The following is a 27596-nucleotide window of genomic DNA, read 5'->3' as shown; positions in this document are numbered from 1 at the left end:
GCCTGTAGAGATATAAACTTCCCTCTCAGGACTGCTTTCATTGCGTCCCAAAGGTTTTGGATTGTTGTGTTTTCATTGTCATTAGTTTCCAGGATGTTTTTAATTTCTTCTTTGATCTCATTGGCAACCCAATCAATATTTAATAATGTGCTATTCAGCTTCCAAGTATTTGAGTATTTTGAGTTGTTTTTATTGTAGTTTATTTCTAATATTATGGCCTTGTGGTCTGAGAAGATGCTTGGTATGATTTCAGTCTTCTTGAATTTGGGGAGACTTTGTTTGTGACCCAATATGTGGTCTATTTTTGAAGATGTCCCATGAGCACTTGAGAACAACTTATATTTTGTGGCTTTGGGGTGACGTGTTCTGAAGATGTCAATTAAGTCCATCTGATCTGAGTCATTTAGGATTTCTGTTTCTTTGCTGATTTTTTTGTCTAGCGGATTTATCCAGTGATGTCAGTGGTGTATTAAAGTCCCCTACTATGATTGTATTGTTGTCGATCTCTCCCCTGATATCTTCTAGGAGTTTTCTTATGTATGTGGGTGCTCCTGCATTGGGTGCATATATGTTTATCAGGGTTATATCCTCTTGTTGTATTGATCCCTTTAGTATTATGAAGTGGCCTTTCTTATCTCTTGTTATGGCCTTCACTTTGAGGTCTATTTTGTCTGATATAAGTATTGCTACCCCAGCTTTTTTTTCATTTCCATTTGCCTGAAAGATATTTTTCCATCCCTTCACTTTCAGTCTGTGTGAGTCCCTTCTAATGAGGTGGGTCTCTTGTAGACAGCAAATATATGGGTCATGGTTTTTTATCCATTCAGCCACTTGATGTCTTTTGATTGGACCATTTAGTCCATTTACGTTTAAAGTTATTATTGAAAGGTACTTGTTTGTAGCCATTTCTATTTTTTTTTTTTTTTTTTTGTGGCTGCTTTGTTTCTGGGCTTTTTATTTCTTGTTTTTACACCAGTCCCTTTAGCATTTCTTGCATTGCTGGCTTGGTGGTGATAAACTCCCTTAGTTTTTTTTTTTTTTTTTTTTTTTTTTTTTTTTTTTTTTTTTTTTTTTTTGTCTGTGAAGCTTCTTATTTCCCCTTCAATTTTGAATGATAGCCTTGCTGGATAGAGTATTTTTGGATTCAGCCCTTTGCTTTGCATCACTTTGTAAATTTCTGTCCATTCTTTTCTGGCCTGATGTGTTTCTGTTGAGAAATCACTTGATAATCTGATGGGTGATCCTTTGTAGGTAACTCTCTGTTTCTCTCTTGCACCCTTTAAGATTTTTTCTTTTTCATGTACATTTGCCATCGTTATTATGACGTGTCTTGGTGTGGGTCTTTTGGGTTTATCTTGCCTGGGACTCTCTGTACTTGTGTAACTTTTTTCTTCCCCATATCTGGGAAGTTTTCTGACATTATTTCTTCACATAGATTTTCTAATCCTTGCTGCTCTTCTTGTCCTTCTTGCAGCCCTATTATGCGTATGTTACTTCGTTTCATGTTGTCCCAAAGCTCCCTTAGGCTCTCCTCCTGCTTTTTAATTTTTTTCTCCAGTTGCTGTTCAGATTGAGCTTGTTTCTCTGCCTTATCTTCTAATTCACTAATTCGGTCCTCTGCTTCTTCTAGTCTGCTGTTGAAACTTTCCATGGTGTTTTTGATTGTAGCTATATCACTTTTCATTTCTTCCTGATTCTTGCATAGGTTGTTGATTTTCTCATCCATCCGGTGAATGAATTGTACAACCATTATTCTGAATTCTTTTTCTCTCATGTTGCATGCTTCAACTTCATTAATGTCCTTTCTTGGTGACTCCTCATTGTCTTTCCTCTGGGTGTTGTTTCATCTCTTCATTCTGATTATCTCCCGATGGTTCAAACGTCGAGTTGCGTGTGCAGTGGGAGCCTCCCACCACCCTAGTGTCACTGAAGAGCTCTGACACTAAGATGTGTGGTTGTTGTGGGTTGGTGGGAACCAGGCTCGCTCAGAGTCAGTGTTGTCAGCGCTCAATGTGGCCTCGTACGCGCCCTTACAATCAGGGACCCTGCCTGCACAGTGCTGAAACAGAGACCCCCCTGAAGCGTGTTGAAAACCAGAGCCCCCTAGCGTGCGCCAGGAGTCAGAGTTCCCCAGAATCCAGTATCAGAGTCCCTTTTGCTTTGCGCGACCTTGCCTTGAGAATCAGGGTCCCTGTGTGCCCTTGCACCAGGAATTGGAGTCACTGGCTCTTAGTATGAATGCACAGGAAATCAGGATCTCAGACACAGGTGAAAAGAAACACAGTCAAGTCACTGGTGCTTGGTGCTGCCTCCTGCCCAGAGAATCGGGGTCCCTGGGCCGGTGATATGTGGGACAAATTCCCTGTGTTCGCGCGATTGCTCCCAGCCCAGGGCTCAGAAGCTGGCAGTGCGCGTAGGCTCAGTTCCTGGGGTTGGCGCATTTGCTCCCAGCCCAGGGCTCAGAAGCTGGCAGTGCGAGTAGGATCAGTTCCAAGGTTCTTGCGCACTTCCAGGCTAAAGTTCCTGGAGTGCTGAGGCCCCGGCAAGGGGTGGGTCTATCAGTTAGTTACTCTGGCGCTGCCCTCGAGCCTGCGGGGAGGGCGGATGGGCTCTGTTACTCACGGATCTGCTGCGGGGATTTCTGAAGTTTTGGTGTCCGCAGGTCTGCAGCTGTGGTCACAGGTCTCTGTCCCCAGTGTCTGCAGGGTCCTGGTATGCGTCTGAGATCAGACTGGGTGGTGCTGAGGCCAGGATCGTAGTCTCAAGCAGCTCTGCTTCCCAAGATGGCGTGGTCGCTGTGCCTGTGCTGGCCGCCCAGGAGTGTCCGCGTAGGGAGTGGGACTCCGCAGCCTAAGACTGCCTGGTTTAGCAGCCTCTTAGAAGACCTGCAGAATCTAACTGTCCCTAGCTCATACACACACACCACACAAGTCCACACACTCCTCTATCACTTCCTTGCGCTCTCACACTCTCTCCCTCCCTACCTTCCTGCTGGTCGCCATTTTTCTCTCTTTTCTTTATGTAACACTTTTTCCTACTGACTCATCATTTATAAACTTTTTTTCTCCTTATTTCCTACTTCTGTTCCATCATCCTTCTTCCCATTTTCTACTACCCTCCTTCCCTCCCCACATTACTTCTTTCCTTTATCTTTACCTCTGCCCTCTCTCCCCTTTTCCTTCCTTCCCACCTTAATTTTTTTCTTCATTTCCTCCCTTGGACCTGCTTTGCTCCCTCCCCCATTTCTTCCTTCTTCCCATTCTCCTTTTAAGCTCTACCAGCTCCCCCTTTAAAAATTTTCTTCCCTCCCTCTTTCTCTCTCTCATCCTACCTTTCCCATGCATTCTTCTCTACTTACTTCCACTGTTTTAATAACTATCTGTCTACCTGCCTAATTATTCACTATATTTATCTTTTTTCTTTTACGACTCCTACTTTTAAAATCTGTCCCCAGTACACAACTATACTTGATTTTCATTATAGCTCCTACAGTTCACTTATACATCCTCTTTCCTTCTTTAACTCTTCTGTCTACTGACTCTTTTATAAAATTCTCCCCTCCCTCCTTCCCTTCTTTTTTTTTTCCCACTGAGCAATTCTGTTGGTTTAAGGTGAGCTGCATATGAGGTAATAAAGCTGTCTGGAGAGGGAGGGTGGGAGACCTGGGGTGGGGGGTGGCCAGGTCATCTGTCCAGAAGTTGTGTCCCATTTTTGGCATCTCTGGTAGGTAGGGCACGGCTGGCATCTCCACAGATCCCAGAGCAGATAAGGGTTGGGGGATAGAGAATGGGTGAAACCAGAGAGAGAGAGAAACAGAATAATCATATATGTGTCTAAGAGAGAATGTATATGTGTCTATAGAGAAATAATAGTTGTATATGTATCTATGAGAGAGAGAAACAGAATAGTTGTGTATGTGTCTATGAGAGAGAGAGAGAGAGGAACTGAAAGATAGGGTTCTGGGTGTGTTTCTGTGTAAGAAATGGGGAGAGAAAAAGATTGAAAAGAAGGGAAAAAAGGGGAGACAGACTCTACCTTCCCCTTAGGGGACCCCCTTCTCCTTGCCATGTAGTCAGCAACCCCAGCACTGAGTTGGCTGGGGTAGGGTGACCTCATTTGCCCTTTCCATCTTGTGCTTCTCCTGTGTCTGGGGCTTGTCCTCTGGATGCCTTTGTCCTTTCATCAGGAGTCACCTCGTGAGCTCCCACCCTGTGGCCCTGAGGGATGAGATCAGTTGGGAGTGTCAGAATGAATGCTCCCTGGTCCTTCTGTTGGGGACGTCACTGAGGATGGGGTCACAGCCTCCTTCCAGCCGCCGTTTGCCCTCATTTCCTGAGGGCTGTTCATCTGGCCTCCCCGAGGTTATCTCCGTAGCCCCCTGGGCCCATCAAGTGTCGAGTGATTCCACCTGGGAAGCAGAGTAGGCATCTCCGTTGAGCCCGCGCATCCCCAGAAACATGTCTCCGGATCCTGAAAGATTGAAAGAGCCGCCAGAGCCTTCGGAGGAAGGGGATGTCAGGGAGCTGGTGCAGCTGTGGCCCCCCTGGGTGACAGACACGGTTGTCTTGATGGCATTGATGTTTACCTCCTCTTAAAACTTTCCGATATTTTTCTTATAGCGAATCTGCTTGTTGCCAAACCAGTTGGAGACCTGAGAGCTGGTGATGCCACGCTTCTTGGTGAGCTCCTCCTAGGCCTCCTCACTGGGATACGGGTTCCTCAGGTGGGAATAGAAATACTCATTTAGGACCTTGGTGGCCTGTTTGCTGAAGTTCTGGCGTTTCCGTCTGGCATCCAGGAACCAAGTGTGCAGGATCATGACGGCCTTGCAGGTGCTCTGCTTGAGCTGCATCTGGATGGCGCTGAACTTACGGTGTATGATGCTCCCACCCGCCCCATCTCCTTGGGTGCCACAGGCCTCGTGCGGCTCTGCTCCCTCAGCAGGTTCATGATGTGGGTTGTGAACTTGTTACATGCCTGCTCATACTTCTCCAGCTCCGAGTGGTAGATATGGCGAATCTGGGAAAGTTTGTTGCAATAGTCCGAGTGTTTGATGGAGTTGTCAGGGACATGCCGCCCTGGAAGCTGCTGCGGCTGCAGCCACTGCTGCTGAGCCCCCCGCCCCCCCTTTCTCAGGCCCAGCCATACCTTCTGCCAGAAGCATGTTGTCCAAGTGCATAATCTGGGAGTCCACTGGCTCCTCCTCCTGGGAGCTTCGGATGCTGAGGCTGGTCTTCTTGATTTCACACAGGACGCTAAAGAGAGCTGGCTTCATTCAGTGGCAGTTTAGGCGTGTTTCTTGGCCTGGGCCTCTTCTGGGCTCTGGTCCGTGATGGTCATTATCTGCTATAGAATGTCCCCGATGTCTTGCTTCCCTCCGCCACCCCCACTGGGAGGCTCTCCAGGGCCCCCAGGCTCCCCACCCACCAGCCCTAGGGTCCCCCCAGCCCCCGCCTGGAGGGGGCAGCCCCAGAAGCTGCTTGTCCATAGTGGAAGGGGGGGCCTGAGGCCCCTTCCCTGTTCTGCCCCTTCCCCACCTGGATAATTCCCCCCAAACTCTCCGGGGCTGCTGCTCTCTCCGCCCCACCCCCCGCCCATCTCTCCGTCTCCTGGCTCCCCCGGGGGTTCACCCCAGCTCTGAAGGGAGACCTGGGGTATGGCTGGGCCCCTCAAAGGAGTCCCCTGCCCCCGGTGGCGGAGAAAATGGAGCCGGAGAGAGAGAAGAGGCCCAGGCGGGAGTGTGTGTGAGAGAGAGGGAGCAGCCCTCCTTCTCTCCTTAAAGCTTCCATTGTGGGGGGGGGGGGCATTAACCCCCAGCCCAGGGCTCAGCCCTGGCCAGGTGTTTGCTGCCCCCACTTCCCGGCCTCCCTGCCGCCGTTCTGCTCCCGTTCCCTGCCCAGGACGTCTGGCCCAGCGAGGGTGGCCAAGGCCAGCATGCCCTTGCATGCTGCTACTGCAAAGCAGGAGCGCCTCCGCCCAGAAGGCCTCAGACCATCCACCCCTCCATTCGGGGACCCGCCAATGGCCCGCACCGGGTGTCTGGGTAGGGCTCCCCACTCCGCGCCGCCTGCATCCTGCTCCTCTCAGCTTGTTCCCTTTCTGTATTTCTGTTTCTCCTCTAGGCCTGTCTGCATGCAGGCCTGCCTTCCTTTACCTCTCCTTTCTTATCCCCTCCTATTGTATCCTATCCTACCCAGGGCTTTGCAGCTTCCCGAGCAGAGGGCGGGGACATAGCCTGCTGATCCTCTGGTGATGTTATGGCGTAACATTACGGTGTAATGGATAATTAGCATATTCCTCTCTTATTATATAGGACTAGAGGCCTGGTGCACAAAAATTTGTGCACTCGGTGGGGAGGGGGGTCCCTCAGCCTGGCCTGTGCCCTCTCACAGTCTGGGACCCCTCGGGGGATGACCACCTGCTGGCTTAGGCCCGCTCCCCAAGGGATTGGGCCTAAGCTGGCAGTCAGACATCCCTCTGGCAGCCTGGGAGCCCTCGGGGGATGTCCACTTGCCAGCGGGGAGCAGGCCTAAACTGCAGTCGGACATCCTTAGCGCTGCTGAGGAGGCAGGAGAGGCTCCCACCACCACTGCTGTACTGGAAGCCATCAGCCTGGCTTGTGGCTGAGCAGAGCTCCTCCCATATGAGAGCACCCTGACCACCAGAGGGCAGCTCCTGCATTGAGCGTCTGCCCCCTGGTGGTCAGTGTGTGTCATAGTGATCAGTCATTCCCAGTCTTTCTGCTGTTAGGGTCAGTTTGCATATTACCCTTTTACTATATAGGATAGAGGCCTGGGGCATGGGTGGGGGCCGGCTGGTTTGCCCTGAAGGGTGTCCCGGATCAGGGTGGGGGTCCCGCTTGGGTGCCTGGCCAGCCTGGATGAGGGGATTATGGCTGTTTGCAGCTGGTCACACCCTTCAGGGTGGGGGTCCCCACTGGGGTGCCTGGGCAGACTGGGTGAGGGGCTGAGGGCTGTTTTCAGGCTGGCGGGCAACTGAAGCTCCCAGCCTCTTTTTTTTTCTTTTTTTTTAAATTCTGGGATTTATTTACCTTCTATAGCTGTCACTGAAGCTGAGAGCCGGCTCCAGCTCTGAGGCGTGGCTGGCTGAAAGCAGGTATCTGGGTTTGTTTAGCTTCTATAATTGCAACATTGTTGCATCTGGAGCTCAGAGCTGGGCTGCGGCAGGCTGGGAACCTTGGCTTCCCCCATCGCCGGGGCAACCAAGCCTCATGTTCGCTTCAGCTGCGTGGCTGCTGGCCGCCATCTTGGTTGGCAGTTAATTTGCATATCTCGCTGATTAGCCAATGGGAAGGGTAGCGAAGTTACGGTTAATTACCATGTTTCTCTATTATTAGATAGGATGGCCTGTGCACGACATGGCAGCTCCTGTGTTGAGTGTCTGCCCCCTGGTGGTCAGTGTGTGTCATAGCTACTGGTTGGATGGATGGATACTTAGCCTTTTATATATAGATAGTATTTCATGATGTAAATGTACTGCAGCTTTTTTGTCCATTCATCTAATGATAGGCACTTGGGCTCTTTCCAGATCTTAGCTATTGTAAATTGTGCTACTATGCACATAGGGGTGCATACATTCTTTTTGATTGGTGCTTTGGGTTTCTTAGGATATATCCTAGAAGTGGGATCACTGGGTCAAATGGCAGTACTGAATTCAATATTTTGAGGAAACTCCATACTGTTTTCCATAATGGTTGCACCAGTCTGCATTCCCACCAGCAGTGTGCTAGGGTTCCCTTTTCTCCACAGCCTCGCCAGCACTTGTTATTTGTTCATTTGTTGATGGTAGTCATTCTGACAGGTGTGAGGTAATACCTCATTTTCATTTTAATTTGCATCTCTCTGATGATCAGTGACTTTGTACATTTTTTTTCATGTCTCTTGGCCATCTGCATGTCCTTTTTGGAGAAGTGTCTATTTAGGTCCTTTGCTCATTTTTTAATTGGATTGTTTGTCTTCCTTCTGTTAAGTTGTATGAGTTCCTTATATATTTTGGATATTCACCCTTTATTGTGCTGTGCCAGCATGGCCAAGGGTGAATCTGAGAGGAGTGGTGAAGGATTGAAGAAAAGATAGACAACAGAATACAGCTGGGGCTTGGTGGATCTCCCATGTCTGGATGAGGACACAAAAGACCCAGCCTGCAAGCTGATGCTTTATTTTATAGTCTGATTAAAACAAGGGTAGATTAACATGTATACAAATGTTTTTGTTTTGGCAACACTTGCTGCACCTCCCACAGCCCATTAGCTGCTTAGGAAGGAATTAGGGAGGGCTACAAGGTCAGGCTTCATTATGCTAGGAGAGCTCTGCCTTCCAGGCTGGGACTTGTTTGTGGCCCTGCCACAGGTCAGCCCGAGGCTTGACCCTAGAGCCACTCCCTACATTTTATCAGATGTATCATTGCCAAATATGTTCTCCCATACAGTGGGCTCTCTTTTTGTTATGTTTATGGTTTCCTTTGCTGTGCATCTTTTATTTTGATGTAGTCCCATTTGTTTATATTATCCTTAGTTTTCTTTGCCTTAGGAGTTATATCTGCAAACATATTACTATGAGAGATGTCTGATATTTTGCTGCCTATGGTTTCCTCTAGGGTTTTTATGGTTTCACAACTTACATTTAATTCTTTTATCCATTTTGAGTTTATTCTTGTGTATGGTGTAAGTTGGTGGTCTAGTTTCATATTTTTGCATGTACCACTGCAATTTTTCCAACACCATTTATTGAAGAGACTGTCTTGACTCCATTGTATGCTCTTGCCTCCTTTGTCAAATATTAATTGAGCATAATGGCTCAGGTTGATTTCTGGGTTCTCTGTTCTTTTCCAGTGATCTATATGTCTGTTCTTGTGCCAGTACCAGGCTGTTTTGATTATGGTGGCATTGTAGTATAACGAACTCTGGTATTGTGATTCCTCCAGCTTTGTTTTTCTTTCTGAAAATTGCTGGGGCTTTCTGGGTCTTTTTTGGTTCCATAAAAATTTTTTGAGTATTTGTTCTAGCTCTGTGAAATATGCTGTTGGCATTTTAATAGGGATTGCATTGAATCTATAGATTGTCTTGGGTAGTATGGACATTTTAATGATGTTGATTCTACCAATCCATGAACATGGTATATTCTTCCACTTGTTTCTATCTTTTTTTCAATGTCCTGTAGTTTTTCGAGTACAGGTGTTTTGCCTCCTTGGTTAAATTTATTCCTAAGTATCTTATTTTTGTTGTTTTTGCAATGGTAAATGATATTGTTTGTTTAGTTTCTCTTTCTGAGAATTCATTATTCATCATCATTGATTTTTTGGTGTTGATTTTGTATCCTGCTATATTGCCAAATTCATTTATTAAATCTAGTAGTTTTTTGCTGGAGTCGTTAGGATTTTTTACATATAATTTATCATGTCTTCTGTGAATAATTACAGTTTTACTTCCTCCTTTCCAAATTGGCCGCCTTTTATTTCTTCTTCTTGTCTGATCGCTGTGGCTTGGACTCCAGTACGAGTTCACCACTGATTCTTGGAAGAAACTGACAAGTATCAATAATGGTACTCAGTGAAATGAGCCATTCTAGAAAGTTTAGGATGTGTAACATTAGTGGAATTAATTCATTTTCATTCATTTTTTTTCATTTTAAGTTTTTAATGAAAGTTGTATATAATATTACTTTATTCCTGCATCTTCTCAATTGTTTCTTCCTTGTATTTTCCCTTTTCCTTTCCTACTTGGCGAGATTTGGTTACATTCAAGGATCTTTTTGCGGTCTTTGTCCAGCTTTAGTCTAGTGATAACCACCTTGCTGAGGTGAATGCCCACATGAACAGTTGTCCCATTAGCTTTCCCCCGTTGCACTCATTCCATGCAGATGACGTATTTCTTCCTGTAAACCTGGACTACTTTGCCAATTTGCTGCCCTTTGTAATGTCCTCGAACAACCTGAACCTCATCATCCTTTCGGATGGGCATGGACCAGACATTGTACTTCTGTCTCAGCTCTTTGGAAAGAGGAGACTACATGATCTTCCTTCGAATGTGGGAAGGTGCATTGAAATGCCTCTTATGGTTCTTGCTCCGGTCAGAAGTCACAAAGGGGTTGAACTTCATTTTGACCGCTGGTGCTCCTATGATGGCCGCAAGAGGGAAGAGACCCACACGCTGTTTCCGATTCTGTCAATTCTTTTTCATTCTTATTAGAAATATTAATTTGTTATTTCTTTACTGATAGTTTCCTTTTTAACATGGTGTTATTATATAAAAGTATCTATGTATTTATCTAATTGTCTTTGGGCTCTAAAATGAGCTTAATTACGAAGCATAATAAAACATATGAAGATCAACAATGTTAACTGCTATATTTTACTTCAATCCCTTGGAATATTTACTAGGGTCTCTGTATCTAAGGCTAAAGTGAATTACAGAGTTTTGAATAATTGCTGTGTATGCAGCTGGGAGAAGTAACTGAAACAGGAAAGAAATCTATTACGTCACAACACCATTAAGGAAACAAATATATTATTACTAGTGTTTAAATCTATTTTCAGTATTTTTAAATTATATGTTGCATGAAAATGCTAAACTTGAAGAAGCTTATTGAGTGTCCAGTTTCTTTGAGCAGATGCCAAGGGCTAATGAATACAAGGAGTATTATTACTGTTAATAACAATAATTAATAGTAAAGTTTATCTTAAAATGTGGTGCTTTAAAAAATAATATTGAAGATGACAAAGTGTATATATTTTTCCCTCAATAAAGTTTTAGATTATAGAACTACATCATAATTATTGTTTCCTATAAAACACATTGTTTTTTAACTACAATTATTTCCTGTAGTCAAGATATTTAAAGAGAATACATATGAAAAACACACCAAAGTCTTTGGGAAGAGTTGCTATCTGAATAGTGGAAAATATATTGTTATCCTAATATCTGTACTGATAACAAAGGCAAATACCATTTGTTCATTACAGCAGTAATAGGAATGTTTGAATTTTCTAGAAGTTAATTTTATTTTTGAAGGTCTCCATGACCTCAAAATTTTAAAATACTTTTTAATGATAAATTTTGGTATGGGTTTTTGCAAATTTCTGAAGTACTGATTAGTAAAAAGAAAAAGTTTTTTCTTAGAACCTAAGTATTGTATAAAATGGCCAACATAAGTGATGCCACATGCCTAGCATGAACTCATTGAATATCTTCAGCAGCTGAGCAGGTGAGTCACTACACTTGATTTGAAGAGGCTCAGAGTTATTAGGGAGATTAGATTTAGATTTGGAAGAAAATTTTGAAATCATTTATTAACTTTCTAATTTTACAAAGAAGATAAAATGAACCCAGAGACTTTGAATTTTGTGCTGGGTCTAGCAAAATATAACCCAGGTCTCCTAACTCCAAGTGAAATGCTTTCTTCTAGATCAGCAGTCGCCAACCTTTCGGACCTCACAGACCACCAGTGGTCTGCGGACCACTGGTTGGTGACCGCTGCTCCAAAGGTTTTCTTAAACCAGCGGTCACCAATCTTTCGGACCTCATGGATCACCAGTAGTCCGCGGACCACTGGTTGGTGACAGCTATTCTAGATAAAGATTTTCCTTTAAAAAACCCCACTATCTTGCTATTAGACTTTAATAATTTGGCATTCTAAATACAGACTAGCAAAAACAAAGGCTGCTTATTAAGTTGTTAATGATGAAAGTCTTGTTTACTTCTTAGCAAGTAATCATGAAGTACATTTCCAACCTTGAACTTCCTCTTATTTCTCACCTGTCATTACTGATTAATTCTTACTGTATAATGTGCATCCAGTTTCTCTAAAATAGAAAGTGACCAGAGGATGAATCTTTTCCTTTTCATTGACAAGAAAAAAATAGTGATATAAAAATAAATGCTCTACAATATACATGAAAATATTTTCAGAACTGTTTTACTTGTGGATATCCTTTGGAAAGAAAGAGGGACAGCAGTTCCATAGCTTGTGGTCACCAACCGATAGCATAGTAACAGTGTTTTGGAGACTAGTCTACACCTCACACTTCTATACTCTATGCCAATTTACTTAGTAGTGGCATTGCTTCTCCTGACTATATTGTAAGCAGCTTCTCAAACTGACTCTTGTCCTGTCTCTAAAACCCCATCCCGGTGGACACAGTCCTGCTACAGCCCATAATAGCTACTTTCTCTAGCACTGATCTAACTCCCCTGTGACAGCAACAGCAGTGTTGGGACTTAAGGATGTCTATGATAATGGCAGTACTGACACTCAGATTATGGAAGCACCATAGACATTACTAGTATATGGACTCATATTTCTGGTGGTTTTGAAATGGTGGCATAGCAAGAAGACTAATAGCTGTGACAACACAGGGCTAGGCAGTGGTCAGCAAACTGTGCCTCACGAGCCGCAGTTTGCTGACCACTGGGCTAGGGTGATGGGAGGGAAACCAAGCTTATGTGGTACCTACTCACTGCCAGTATTGTTTCATTCTGTCATTCAATCTAGAGGTATAAGCTCCACTTTCTAGAGTAGAAGATAGTTTCTGAGAGGTCGGGTTACTTGACCAAGGTTTTCCAGCTTATATGGGCAAATCTGGGGTTTGATTATGTTCATGTTTCATTCTGGGTCAGTTGCACTCAGATTCTCACTGCTCTGCTTAGCTTCATGGCCTCCAGCTCCCATGTCAGGGGCTTCCACATTGATTGGACTAAAAGAAGGTTCTGGGAGGAACTGGGAGAGGTCGGAGAAGCTAAGGCATTTCTCTCTTTCCCTCTCTTGGTGTGGCTCTATCCTGCCATGGTTCCAGATTCCACCAAGTGACCCTGAGCTCTAATAGAACACCTTCCCCTTTTAGTTCACAGTGTTGCTACTGCTCAGATTGTTCTACTCAGCAATCCCATCACCTCTGAATACCTTTATTCCAAGTTTATTTGTTTCTGAGGTTGATATTAAAAATAAATAAACATCATCTGATTTAAGTCCAAGAACTGCCATTTATTACCTGACTTCTTTTCTCTAAAATTGAGTTAAAACTTTCTCCTAGGATTGTTTGAGGCTCAAATGGGACAATGGAGGGGAAACCTTCCTGTGTTGTAAGAAGATATGTTATCATTGTGTGTTTCTGTCACTGAAGCTGACAACCCACACAGGCCGAGGGTCCTTAACTTCAGTAAAGCCTTTCTGTCTACAAAGTCTTCTATCTGGGAAACTTCAAACATTATTGTTGCCTGTATCTTATCCACAGAGATTCTCATCTTGGTTGTACTGGGGGTGGGGTAGCCTGGGTAGGAGCCTTGTGGTTATAATGGGCAGCTGGAGAGAGAATCAAATATTGCTTTACATCAGTGGTTCTCCATGTGTGTTCCTCAGACCAGTAGCATTGGAGTCACTTGGGACCTTGTTAGTGATGCACATTCTTGGGTCCCACCCAGACCTGCTGAATCAGAGACTGTTGAGTGGGGCCCTGCCATCTGGCTTAACGAGTCTTCTAGGCGAGTGAGGTCTGCTCAGGTTGGTTGGGGTGCGGCAATGGGAGGTGAATGTGCTGTATTTCAGCCTCAGATGTTTAGCTCCCTCTGATTTTTCCCTCCTTTCACCTCAGCTCTCCTGTGTGGTCCCAGCTCTCCACTGGTGAAGGGGCCCCTTGTGCCATCCCAACCACAGTTCTGGGTACTTTCTGTTAGACTATGCATGTACTGCTTACATCACTTTCTTGGCTGCTGACTCTAGCAAGCCAAATTCAGACACTGAAGTGGAATTTATTTGTGCAACACCTATGTATTAAGCACTCACTGTATGCCAGGAACTGTGCAGGGCCCTGAGAGTGTCCCAGTAAAGTAAGAGAGAGTCTCTGCCTTCACGGTACTTACAATCCAAGAAGAGACCACTAAGCAGTTGAGCAATTAAAATCTGCCATCACAAAAGCTGTGGAAGAACTCTTGCCCTAGCAGGTTTTCCAAACGTGAGAATGGCACCATTGTTTTTCTGAGCACAGTGAGCATAAGATTCACTCATATCAGGTTTTCTTTTTCATATAATTAAGGTAAAATGAATGCACAATTTCTGACAAAGGGAAGTACCCATTTCATTAGACATGAAGTAATAAGGCTATGATGGCTTCAGGCCTTGAAAGGGTGGGTATATAAGCCCTGAGGGCATTCATGGGCCTGGGACCACACAGGAGAGTCTGCTAAGAAGAATTTGGGAGGCAAGACTCTTATCACACAGCATATGAGACTCTGAAGTGCTTGTCTAGTGGGCCAAGTATTCACTTCAGCAATAGTTAGGAAGATGGCCATCTTTTAAAATGCTATTATTTGGGACCTACTGTGTTTTGGAGAATCAAAGCATTTGAAGTGGCGGTGCTCACTCTCTCCACAAGGGGGCGTCTATATCCTTTGTTTTCATTTCTTGGTGGCAAGTTTCTATTTTCATACTGTCTCGGAATAAACAGAAGAGTGACTTAGGTTTTGCTGTTTGCACAGCCAACTTTATGTAATTTTGAAAGCTCTGTTAATTATAAGTAGTTATAATTTTTCCATTGTAACTTTGGGGTGTTAGATTAAGATGTCAGAAAAGCAAGGGCTGTGCCTCTCCTAACAGTATCCCTATGACATGTGGCCTCAGTGTTAGCGGGTTGATCTGTGAAAATGTTACCTTCACTAGTGCCTATGAATAAGACCTGTCACCCTGCTGTTTCAAAGAATGCTAATATAACAGGAAAAAAAGAGGTTGATCCATTTAAAATCATGAAACGAATGAGGTATTTTCTTTTCTTTTTTTAAAGTATATTTTATTGATTTTTTACAGAGGAAGGGAGACGGACAGAGAGTCAGAAACATCAATGAGAGAGAAACATCGATCAGCCGCCCCCTGCACACCCCCCACCGTGGATGTGCCCGCAACTAAGGTACATGCCCCTGACTGGAATCGAACCCGGGACCCCCCAGTCCACAGGCCGACGCTCTATCCACTGAGCCAAACCCGTCAGGGCAAGGTATTTTCTTTTAAAAAATATATATTAAGGTATTTATTTATTTATTTAGATTTTTAAAAATCTTTATTGTTGAGAGTGTTACAGATGTTCCCTTCTCTCTCCCCCCTCCTCCCCCCCCCCCCCCCCCACACACACATTAACCCCCTCCACCAGGTTCAGGCCTTCACCAGCTTACTGTGTTCATAGGTAAGATCTTTGGTTAATTTCTTCCTGCCCCCCTTTCCTCTCTTCCCTCTGAGATTTGTCAGTCTGTTCCATGCTTCCATGCCTCTGATTCTATTTTATTTGCCAGTTTATTTTGTTCATCAGATTTCTTGTTAGCTTATTTTGATTTTTAGATTCAATTGTTGATAGATATGTATTTGTTGCCATTTTATTGTTCATATTTTTTATCTGTTCTCCTTCTTCTTCCTCCTCTTTTTAAAAAAATGTATATTACATAATTATTAAGGCAGGGAACTATATAGAAAAACACATTTGTTCTGCTTAAGGTATACTTGGGAATAAACCATTGTACGAATTATTGTTGTCTTCCTCTTCTTAAAGAATACCTTTCAGCATTTCATGTAATACTTCCTGGTTTTGTGGTGATGAACTCCTTTAACTTTTTCTTGTTTGTGAAGCTCTTTATCTGACCTTCAATTCTAAAGGATAGTTTTGCTGGGTAGAGTAATCTTGTTTGTAGGTCCTTATTATTTAACACTTTGAGTATTTCTTGCCACTCCCTTCTGGCTTGCAAAGTTTCTGTTGACAGTTGTATGGGTGCTCCCTTGTAGGTAACTAACTGCTTTTCTCTTGCTGTTTTTAAGATTCTTTCTTTGTCTTTAACCCTTGGCATTTTAATTATGATGTATCTTGGTGTGGGCCTCTTTGGGTTACTGTTGTTTGGGACTCTTTTTGCTTCCTGGACTTGTAAGTCTATTTCTTTCACCAGGTAGGGGAAGTTTTCTGTCATCATTTTTTCACATAGGTTTTCAATATTTTGCTCTCTCTTCTTCTTCTGGCACCCTCATAATGTGAATGTTAGTATGCTTGAAGTTGTTCCAGAGGCTCCTTACACTATCTTCATATTTTTGGATTTCTTTTTTCTTTTTGTTCTTCTGATTGGATGTTTTTTCCTTCCTCCTATTCCAAATCGTTGATTTGAGTTTCAGAATCCTTTACTCTACTATTGAATCCCTGTAAATTATTCCTTATTTCAGTTAATATATGCTTAATTTCTGACTGGTCCTTTTTCAAGTCTTTGACATTCTCACTAAGATCCTTGTAAGTTTCATGAAGATCCTTGAGTAACCTTGTAACCATGGTTTTGAACTCTGTATCCAGTAGTTTGCTTGCTTCCATTTCTTTCCTTTGTGATATGTTTCTTTGTCTACTCATTTTGTCTGCTTCGCTGTGTTTGTTTCTGTGTATTAGGTAGAGCTGCTGTGTCTCCTGGAGTTGGTAGAGTGGCCTTGTGTAGTAGATGTCCTATAGGGCACAGTGGCTCAGCCTCCCCAGTTACCTGAGCTAGGCACTCTAGGTGTGCCCCTTTGTGGGCTGTGTGCACAGTTTTGTAGTTGAACCTTGATTGTTGTTGGTGTCACTGGGAGGAATTGACCTCCAGGCCAGTTGGCTATGAGGACCAGCTGGGACTACAGTGGGAGAGCAGCTGTGCAGGACACACCCTATGGAGCAGGACTTGCTTCAGTGGGGCTTTGGTGCTCACTGAGTCTGCCCCTCGAGTGTGTCACTTGTGGATGTGTAGAGTTGTAGTCTGCTATGGTCTGAAGCTGTCTACTGGGTGCACTGGCTCTAGGATCTCCAGGGAGGTGCAAAGTCAGCCGCTGCTTGGGGCCACCCAGCAGGAGGTACAGAGGGATCTGCAGACGACTCCTATTTGCTATTTGTATTGGGCTTGGATGTGCCTAGGCTCGGCCCAGCTGTGAAGCAAGGCAGGCTGGTGCTAGGGCCAGGCCTTAGACCTCTTATTGATAGGTTTGGGACACACTGACACCAGCTGCAGCTTGGTTTAGAGATTTTAGCAAAGTCTAAAGCCTGAATGACAGGGCATACATATGGAAAAGCTGCTCCAAACAGCTTAGGTGGGGCTGCTAATTGGATGGGGTGGGGTCTCAGGGAATCCCCAGGATGTAGTGAACAGTTTGAGCCAGAATGATGGCAACTTAGATATGGCTGCCAGTCAGCCCTGCAACAGGAGAGGTCCCAGCACAGGAACAATGATCCCTACAAGCACCCCTGTGTGGGAGAATGCCACCCCTGAGTTTCTGCTCCAATGCCAAACAATCCAATTCCTCCCAGTATGTGTCTGGGTCTCCCAGCATCACATGGTGCTGGGAGTCCAAGTAAGTTTGTTGGCTGGCCCTTTAAATGGAACATCTGTGTCTCCAGCAGCCTCTGTGTTCCTCAGCCACAATCCCCACTGGTTTTTACAGCCTGTAGTTATGGGGACTTTTCTTCCCAGCACTGGGGACTTTTCTAGGACCCTGCGCTGGGGGTCTGGTGTGGGGCTATGACCCCTTGCTCCTCCTGGGCGGCCTTTGCAGAAACAGACTCCCTCTCGATTAAAGAAACGGCACACGTGGGTGTCAGACCAGCTTGTTTCACACCTCTGCCCCTCCTACCAATCTCATTGTGCTTTCTTCTTTAACTCTCTAGTCGTAGGACTTCCATTCAGCCAGCTTTCAGGTGGTTCTGAATGATGGTTGTTCTGTATTTTAGTTGTAATTCTGATGTGGTGGTGGGAGGTGGCACGTACAGGCATTTACTACGCCACCTTTTTGGTTCTTCTAGGCATTTTCTTTTTATTCACACAGTTACATCCTATGGAGACATTGCCAGAAGTAACTTCAAACACTATACTTTCAGATCACATCGAGGAACGGTAAAGCAGCTGTCTGTCTCATAGGTGATGAGGACACATGTAGAAAAACACACAAACTCCTTTAAGTGGCCAAAAAGAGTGGAAAAACATTAAAAATCTGTGGCTTCTGCCCTAGCTGGTTTGGCTCAGTGGATAGAGCATCAGCCTGCAGACTGAAGGGTCCTGGGTTCGATTCCAGTCAAGGGCACATGCCCATGTTGCGGGCTACACCCCCAGAAGGGGGTGTGCAGGAGGCAGCCAATCAGTGATTCTCATCATTGATGTTTTTATCTCTCTTTCCCCTCTCTGTTCCTCTCTGAAATCAATAAAAATATATTTTTTAAAAATCTGTGCCTTCTGAACTGAATCTGAAATTGAAACATAGATAATGGACTAAGCAGATAAGACAGAGGAAACAGAAGTTAAATTTTAATGACACAAGATAGAAGTATGCAAAAAATGGGCCCTGTGGCCCAGGGGCTCTACTGTGCCTGGTGGCCTAATTCATTGCCACATGGGTGATGATGCCATTTTTAGAACAGATTTATGCAATTTCTGTTTTCCTGGGAAATATTTCTCTCTTTTCCTCTTAGTTTCTGTCCGCTCAACTTTTTACCCCTAATAATATGGCGTGGGAAAGGGGCTGTCCAGGTAAGGCTTTATGTTCTGTACAGTTTTCTGCAAAGATAGAAGATATGAAAATTTGTGAGACATGCTTTTGCTCACTTTGCTGTGAGATTTTCTTATGAGATGAAGAAGAGCCAGAAAAAACAAATCTTTCTATATCACTTTATTACATTTAGCATTTTCTCTGAAAGTTTCAAATATAGATAAAATTCCAAGCCTTTCAATGAATGTGACCTGCTGTCCTCAAGGCTGATTATGTGGACATGCCTGTCTGTGGGAAGTTTATTTCTGTGGACATAATCAATAGAGACCATGAATGAGAGAACTGGTTGTGAAGCTCCCAACGTTTCCACTGTGCTCCATGTTTTGTCATTATCTCAGGGTAATTGGAGTTGAGAGGGTGGGACCTCTAATGAGCTGCTTCTCTCCCCTAATGGATGGGGGCCTGGAAATTAGTGCAGCCCCTGCTGTTCCAATCCCTTCAGGAAGTTTGAGGCAACTGCCTAATTGTGGCCTCACTAATGGCAACAATTACAGAATAGCTTTTTTAGTAAGACCATGTGCAATGGTTGAGACTAATCTCATTGAGCGACCCTAGGCCTGTGACAACGTCCATTTAGGTACTTTACTGTTGTTGTCCAGAAGTGGTTTCGTGTCTCCTGAGAAAGCCAAAATAGACATAAGTGACGCTAACCTCTTCCCCTCCACAGAAACAAAGCTGGAGGAGCAAGCGAGGAAGGCAGGCCTTCTCTCAAAATCTGTCTTCTGCAAAGATATCTAAGGCACTTCATGTGACAAGTGCAAGGCAGTATGGGGAAAATAGAACCATGTGCCCTTCCCCACCCCTGCCTTCAGTTTACCTGTAACATTTCAGAAGGAGAAATGAAGGACAAAAGGCAGAAGTCTGCTCAGGTGATGAAAATCCATAAAGACAGCTGGACTTGCTCTAGCTGTGAGTCATGCTATTTAACATCATGAACCAGGTTACTAATCACAGGTTTTAACAACCATGAGGGTGATAGAAGTGGAGCTCCCAGGCCTGACTGTGACAACCACTATACTTTAAGGTCACATGGCTTGGCTTTATGAATCTGTGAGAATGACCAGCCTTGTCCACTTGTGGCAGCACTGACTTGACTCCAGAAGAACCTGGACTTGGGGAGATTGAGGAAGGAGATACTCAGGATCCCGTCAGTGCAGGGTCAGCTCACTCAAGGGGGGTTCTCTTAACATTTGCATCACAGGGGTCTCACCCTCACCCTTGTCCCAGGCCCAGTCCTGACAAGAACCACTTCGAATGTATTAAATGTTTGAATTTAATACATTCGAACATTTTGCATAATGTAGATCCATATACTACTTCTTCTGTGTAGAAAGACATAGGTGTTGAATGAGTTGCATAATATTTTTAAATATAAAAATTAGAAGAATAATTTGTCTACTGGGTGGATTCAAAGATGAACTGGATCTTTTTCATCATAGTTTTTCTTGAGCATATTGATGACTTACATCTGGACATTTTTGTCAGGGGAAAGAAAACCGAGAAGGTTTGAATTTGTTTTAGGTTTCTAAAAAATTTGTACATGTGTGATAGCTGCTGAGGTGTCATCTTAGAAAAGTGAGAATGAGGAAATGACAAATACATTTAGTGTCCGAAGTTTTAAAGAGCTCTCTTGTCATCCTTTGTAGGGTTAAGCGTGTGTTTCAGCCATAGCATGCAGACACAAAAATGGCTCGTAAAATATAATTTCACTGGAAAATGATCCCTTGTTCAGTCAAAATGAGAGTCAGTGCTGAATTCAACTCACAAGTGACCATTTTAACTTAAATTCTTTGTGTTTGAAAATAACTCCAGATGCAAAAAGGGAGGGGACCTTTTAACAGACTGGCCTCAGGTGTGCTGGGGTAGTCATGCCCCGTCAGGTTGGGTCCTGTATGTTTCTTGTATGCTTTGCTTGAGTCATTTCAGGGACTTGTAGCTTTAAAGAGGAGGTAGCACAAAGAAGAATAGCACATAGAACATTACTTTAAAGTGAGAGTTTTCTATCGACTGATTTTATTCTTTCATTACAGAATTTAGAGAAAGTGAGCAGTTCACAAGTTGTGGTTTCTCACTTGTTTAACATTTGCTATTATTTTAAAGATACTTTGTGTAAGAGTTAATAAAGGGCTTGTGCAGTAATGGTTGTTGGGGGGTTCTCACATTCCCCTGAGGAACTAATTTTTTGTTGTTGTTCTCCAATTAGAACAATAGTCTGTCTAAGATGGCCGTACTTTCTAAATCAGAAGTAGATTTAGGATATGAAGTCGCTTTTGTGTGTGATCTTTGGGTTAAGAAGCAAATTTCTTACTTTGAAAATTCAAACAAATGCTTACTATAGAGAAATATAAAAAAAACCAACCCAATGGACTCAGTAAATATCTAGTCCCATATTGACTCAATCTGTATTATGGGACTTGATCCATAACTAGTGGTACTGATGGGAGGTGGTGTGATCAGGTGCAGTCCTTGGTTTACAGAAAACCTCCACCTTGTGAGCAGAGTGGTGACGCCAGCTGCCATCAGGCTGTGGAAACAATGTGCCAATTACTGAGGAAAACAAACAGCCAGCCGTTTCTATCACTAATAACTGAGTGCATACATTTGGAAATTTAGGACAGCCCGGCAGGTGTGGTTCAATTATTGAGTGTCGACCTATAATCCAGGAGGTCACAGTTTGATTCCTGGTCAGGGCATATGCCCGGGTTGCGGGCTTGATCCCCAGTGTTGGATATGCAGGAGGCTGCCGATCAATGATTCTCTCTGTCATTGATGTTTCTATCATCTCTCTCTCCCTCTCTGAAATCAATAAAAACATATTAAAAAATAAATTTAGTGCATTTTTTGCTGCTAAATAAATGTAAAATAATCATTACCACATTTTCATTAGACACTGTGTATTTATGGGTGAGCTTGGTGTTCTCTTGAGTTTCTAACGGAGCCTATAGACTTATGCAGATTCCTTTGGTAGTGTTTCCTCTTTTTCTTGTATAATCTGAGGAACAGCAGCAAACCTAACTACACAAAGGGAAAGTGAAGGAGGTAAATTTTATCTTCGAGTCAGTCTACCTCCACTTTACCAAGCCAAAGAAATTCTTTAAGAAATCACTGAAGTTGAGCAGGAAATAATCACAAAGGAAAAAAACGTGTTAGCATTAACCTTTTATTTAAAAATTGGTTTCTGATCCAAGCATCAGCATTCATTGTCCTGTCATGCCAGATAGTATATCTATTCATTAGTAATGGCAAAGCCAGGGCTCGGCACAAAAACATCACCTTGTTTTTTAGAAACCAGAAGGCATCCTGTAACATCAAGGATAATGCGTATAAAATGCCTTGAGTGTGTGAGGACAATTTTGAAAAGTCATCACAAGCATTATTTTATAGCACTTGAAAACGTCTTTCCTTGAATTTAAACAGATAACTGTACAGTGTCATCACACATCCTAACAACCCACAAAATTGTGATTAGGAGAGAATTTAATTTTTTGGCATATAACCTATTTATCCAATATACTCTGACCTGGAACATAGAGAGATGAGTTAGGGACAGTCATCCAGTTTGTCGGCAAACCTCCATTGAGCACCTGAGATGGACTAACTCCCCTCCTTGGATTGTGGACACATCGGTGAATAGGACAAACAGCCTCCACTTTGCAGATCTCATACTTGGGTGGTGCTGGGAGCAGATCCTACTGAATAGAATATCCAAAAATACAGTGTCAGGTTGGAAGGCAGGGAAAATGAAAGTGAAATAAATTAGTGCCCTGGCCGGGGTGCCCACAGTGGTTAGAGCACCAGCCCTCAGACCAAAGAGTCCTAGGTCTGATTTCTGGTCAAGGGCACATACCTGGATTGCAGGTTTGATCCCCGGCCCTGAATGGGGGGGCATGTGCGGGAGGCAACCAATTGATGCGTCTCTCACATTGATGTTTCTCTCTCTTTCCCCCTACCCTTCTTCCCTACTACTCTCTCTAAAAAAATCAATGGGAAAATATCCTTGGGTGAAGATTAACAAAAAAAATTTAGTGTTATTTAGCATGGGAAGACACAGTTGAAATTAGTCTTATTGATGGCATTAAAATATATGAAGAGTTGTTTTCTTGGAGACGATAGTGAACATATCCATCTAGGAAAAGAAACCACGCCAATAGGAAATAAATCTGAATTCCAAGATGTGGAAGAATAAAATGCAACACCCGTGGAAGGAACACCAACAAGCCTTCCATGAAACTGGTCATGAACTATCTTTAAAAAATTTATTTTGTTTTATTTTAAAACTATAGTTGATGTACAATATTGTATTAGTTCCAGGTGTACATTTACATAACCTATGAAGTGATCACCCCAATAAATTCAGTACCCATATGACACCATACATAGTCATCACAATATTATTGAATATATTCCCTGTGTTGCAGACTACATCCCCATGACCATTGTGCAACCACCAGTTTGCACTTCTGAATCCCTTCACCTCTTTCACCCAACCTCCCAACCCCTCTCCCATCTGACAACCAATCTATGAGTTTGCCTCTTTTCTGCTTGTTTATCTATTTTGTTTTCTGGATTCCATATTTAAGCGAAATCATCTGGCATTTGTCTTTCTCTGTCTGACTTATTTCACCTAGCACAGTACTTTCTAGGTCTATCCATATTGTTTCAGATGACAAGATTTCATTATTTTTTATGAGTGAATCATATTCCATTGTATATATGTGCCACTTCTTTATTCATTCATCTCTTGATAGACACTTAGGTTGTTTCCATATTTTGGCTATTGTAAATAATGCTGCAATAAACATATGGATGTATATGTCTTTTTGATTTAGTGTTTTGGGTTTCTTTGGATAAATACCCAGAAGTGGAATTGCTGGGTCCTTCTTTGTCTCTTGTGATGATAGCCTTTGTTTTAAAGTCCATTTTGTCTGGTATTAGTATTGCTACCCCAGGTTTTTTGTTTTATTTGTTCCCATTTTCCTGAAATATCTTATCCATCCCTTTACTTTCAAGCCAAAGTGCATCTCATCTAAACAGCATTGCAGGAGTCTTGTTTTGTTATTCATTCAGTCACAGTATTTTTTTTTTTAGAGCATTTAATTCATTTGCATTTAAAGTAATTGTTGATAGATATGTACTTATTGCTATTCTATTATTCCTATTTTTGATTTTTCTTCTTCTTAAAGAAGACTTTTTAACATTTCCTGTAATATTGGTTTGGTGGTGATGAAATCCTTTAGTTTTTTCTTGTCCAAGAAATGCTCTATCCTTCAATTCTAAATGATAGTCTTGCTGGGTAGAGTAATCTTGGTTGTAGGTCCTTTCTTTTCATCACTTTGAATATTTTGCGCCAATCCCTTCTGGCTTATAAAATTTCTGTTGAGATATCAGCTGACAGTCTAATGGAGGCCTTGTAGGTGACTATCTGCTTTTCTTTTGTTGCTTCTAAGATTCTCTCTGTGTCTTTAGCCTTTGGCATTTTATTACTGTGTGTCTTGGTGTGGGCCTCTTTGAGTTCATCTTGCTTGGGACTCTCTGCACTTCCTGGACTTGTATGTCTATTTCCTTTACTAGGTTAGGATATTTTTCCATTATTATTTTTTAAAATGGGCTTCTAATTCCTTGCTCCCTCTCTTCTCCTTCTGGCACCCTTATGATGCAAATGTTGGTATGCTTGAAGTTGTCCCAGAGACTCCTTCAACTATCCTCATTTGAAAAAAAATTCTTTTTACTTCTTGCTGTTCTGATTGGTTGCTTTCTGCTCCCTTATATTCCAAATTGCTGATTTGATCCTCTGCTTCATTCAGTCTACTGTTGGTTCCCTGAAATTTATTCTTCATTTCAATTTGTGTATCCTTCATTTTGGGCTGATTATTTTTTATGGTTTCCATGTCCTTTTTTAAAATGCTATTGAAGTTGTCAGTAAGTTCCTTGAGCATCCTTATAATCATTGTTTTGAACTCTGTAGTTTGCTTGCCTCCATTTCATTAAGTTATTTTTCTGGAGATTTCTCCTATTCTCTCATTTTGGACCTGTTTCTTTGTCTCCTCATTTTGGCAGCTTCCTGGTGTTTGTTTCTATGTATTAGGTGAGCTGCTATGTTTCCCTAGACTTGGTGGAGTGGCCTTGTGTGGCAGGTGTCCTGAAGGGCTCAATGAAGCAGCCTCCCCAGTCACCCAAGCTGGGTGTGCTAGGTGCACCTCCTGTGTGGGCTGTGTGCACTGTCCTCTTCAACCTTGATTGCTGTTGGCATGTCACTGGGAGGGATTGACTCCCAGGCTGATAGGCTTTGAGGACTGGCTGCAGCTACAGTGAAGTAGCTGTTGTGCAGGGGCTAACCCCACAGAGCAAGTCTTGCCTCATTGGGGCTTTGGTGTGCACAGAGTTCGCCTCTTGAGTGTGTTGCTCATGGACGTGGTTGGGTTGTAATCTGACATGGTCTGAAGCTGTCCACTGCATTCACTGGTTTTGGGGCCTCCTAGGAGGTGCAAAGGTCAGCCACCAACTGTGCCTTGCCCCGGACCACCCATCATGAGCTACACAGAGTGATGTGCATATGGCTGCTACTTTTGCTGGGTGTGGAGGTGCCCAGGAAAGGTCAAGCTGTGAACTGAGGCTGGTTGCTGCTAGTGGCAGGCCTGGGGCCATTTAGCATGAGGTAGGGGTTACACAAAGGCCAGATGCTGCTTGCTTGAGAGATTTTAGGAAAGTCCAAAGCATGAGCCAAGAGAGGCCAGTTGTATGGAAAATATACTGGAAATGGCTTGGATGGGTCCTCAAGTTGGGTGGGGTAGGGACTCAGGGAATCACCAGGGCAGGGGGAACAGTGTTATCAGGTTGATAGAGACTCGGCTATAGACCTTGCCTGCTGGCTCTGTTGGGGATGGGCTCACCAAAGGAACAATGGCCTCTGCTAGCTTGTCAGGCAGAAAACTGTTCCTCCAGACAATTCAGTTTTTTCCTTTATGTCCCTGGTGCCTTTAGCACTGCTGCCCCAGTTCTGGAGCTCAGAATTAGTAAGTCTGAGCAAGTCCTAGCATGGGCCCTTCAAGAGGAATGCCTGGGACTCCAGGAGTCCTCTGTCCCACTCACCTATAGTTCCCACTGGTTTCACAGCCAGCAGTTTGGGGACTTCTCTGCCCTGGAATCCTGGGCTGGGGGATCTGATGTGGGCTGAGACCTTTTACTCCTCAGGGGTTACCTCCACAGCCAAGATATCCCTCCCAATTTTGTTCTTTTTTAAAAAAATATTTTTATTGATTTCAGAGAGGAAAGGAGAGGGAGGGAGGGAGGAAGGGAGGTGGAGGGAGGGAGGAAAGGAGGGAGGGAGGGAGGGAGGGAGGGAGGAGAGAGAGAGAGAGAGAGAGAGAGAGAGAGAGAGAGAGAGAGAGAGAGAAACATCACTGATGAGATAGAATCATTGATTGACTGCTTGCTGCATGCCACCTACTGGGGATCAAACTGGGAACCCCGGGCATGATACCTGACCAAGAATTGAATGGTCACCTCCTGGTTTATGGGTCGATGCTCAACCACAGAGCCACACTGGCTAGGCTATCCCTCCCAATTTTAAATCACCACACATGGGTGTGGAACCAGCCCATTTCTCATCTCCACCCTAAAGGTCTCAATATGGCTTCTCCTTTATATCCTTAGCTAGAGGAGTTCTGTTCAGCTAGATTTCAGATAGTTCTGCATGATGCTTGTTCTCCAATTTTGTTGTAATTTTGATGTGGTTGTTGGAGGTTCTGAGTACTGTGTTTACCTACATTGCCATCTTGACCAAAGTCTGGTCATGAACTATCTTGAAGCTTTATTTATCTTTAAAACTTGAAACAGCCATAAATATATTAACCTAAACAAATAAGGAATCATCTTAGAGAAGCCAAATAGTGAACCATACATAGGCCTGTACACTTGAAAACAAATCCCACACAGAGGGAATATGAGTGATATGACAGCCACGTATGACGCTGGTCCATCACTTCTAGACACCCCCCCAACACAAAACATGTGTATGTAATATATGTTCATGTGCTTTTTAGCATGTGTAGTCAACATATCAACTTATTTATTATTCATAGGAGAAAGGGTTGGTGTGTTACTAGAGTGATCATCTCTTGAAAGTTAGGCAGTTACTAAGAGAGAAGAGGGTGTAACTAATAAAGGTTAATAGGTCAAGATCAGGGCCTGGTGAGACAATTACACCTGCCTCTACTCTCCCTCTGCTCTTTGTTTCTATTATTAGATTGGCACTTGACATGGCATCATTACAAGTCCCTTGAGGGCAAGGACCATATCTTATGTACCATTGAATTCTAGCATCTAGTACAGAGCTGTGCACTTAGTAGGACCTCAATCTGTGTTTACTGACTTAATTTGAATATTATAAATAAGCAAGGGAAGGCTCACAGGGAGAACTGTGATGTCACAAACTATGCTGAGGAGCCATCACTCTGGGCAGGTCTGTCTCCATCTCCAGGGCTCATCTTCTTCTCCTGGCACACATCCCAATTGTTCAAGGAGGGGTACTGATACCAACATGAACTGTATCGAGTTTGAAGCATGTTCATTGTGGCATTGTCTATAATACTGACAATCCAAACATTCACCAAGAGGAGGAAATTGTTGTCTGATGATACTGTGGAAAATGAAGTAGCCCTTAAAAGAAGAATGAGGTAAGTCTGCATGTTCTGACAGAGGAGGTGGTCCATGGTAAAGCATTGATTTTCAAACAGCAAGCTGCATATCAATATGTGTAATTTGTTCCCATGTAAAGAAACAATTCTATACATGTAGGTAGGAATTTAGGAAAGGTCTGGAAGGATACAATAGTGAGTGTCTATGAGAGGATGGAGTTTTTAAAAATTTTTACTTCATACACTTCTGAGTTGTTTGAATGTCTTCCAGAAAGCTTATATTGCTTTGAAAATAACATAGGACAGGAGCCCATCTCTTGCATGAGAACTGCTCTGCTTTAGTAGCCAAAAATAAACATATAAATACACGTATTAAGTATTTATTACTTATTAACTTTTAAACTATTGATTTATTCTTGGGAGATAA

General features: G+C 43.3%; 2 pseudogenes; both read right to left on the bottom strand.

Moving 5' to 3' along the window:
- Positions 1 to 4230: 4230 nt before the first annotated feature.
- Positions 4231 to 5367, bottom strand: LOC118651912 (annotated as a pseudogene).
- Positions 5368 to 9681: 4314 nt separating this feature from the next.
- LOC118651275 lies at positions 9682 to 10157 on the bottom strand (annotated as a pseudogene).
- Positions 10158 to 27596: the final 17439 nt, after the last annotated feature.

The sequence above is a fragment of the Myotis myotis genome, unplaced genomic scaffold, assembly GCF_014108235.1.
Source record: "Myotis myotis isolate mMyoMyo1 unplaced genomic scaffold, mMyoMyo1.p scaffold_m19_p_3, whole genome shotgun sequence".
In the NCBI taxonomy this organism is placed as follows: Eukaryota; Metazoa; Chordata; class Mammalia; order Chiroptera; family Vespertilionidae; genus Myotis; species Myotis myotis.
The sequence above is the reverse complement of the archived record's forward strand: the minus strand, read 5'-3'. Positions and strand labels throughout refer to the sequence as shown.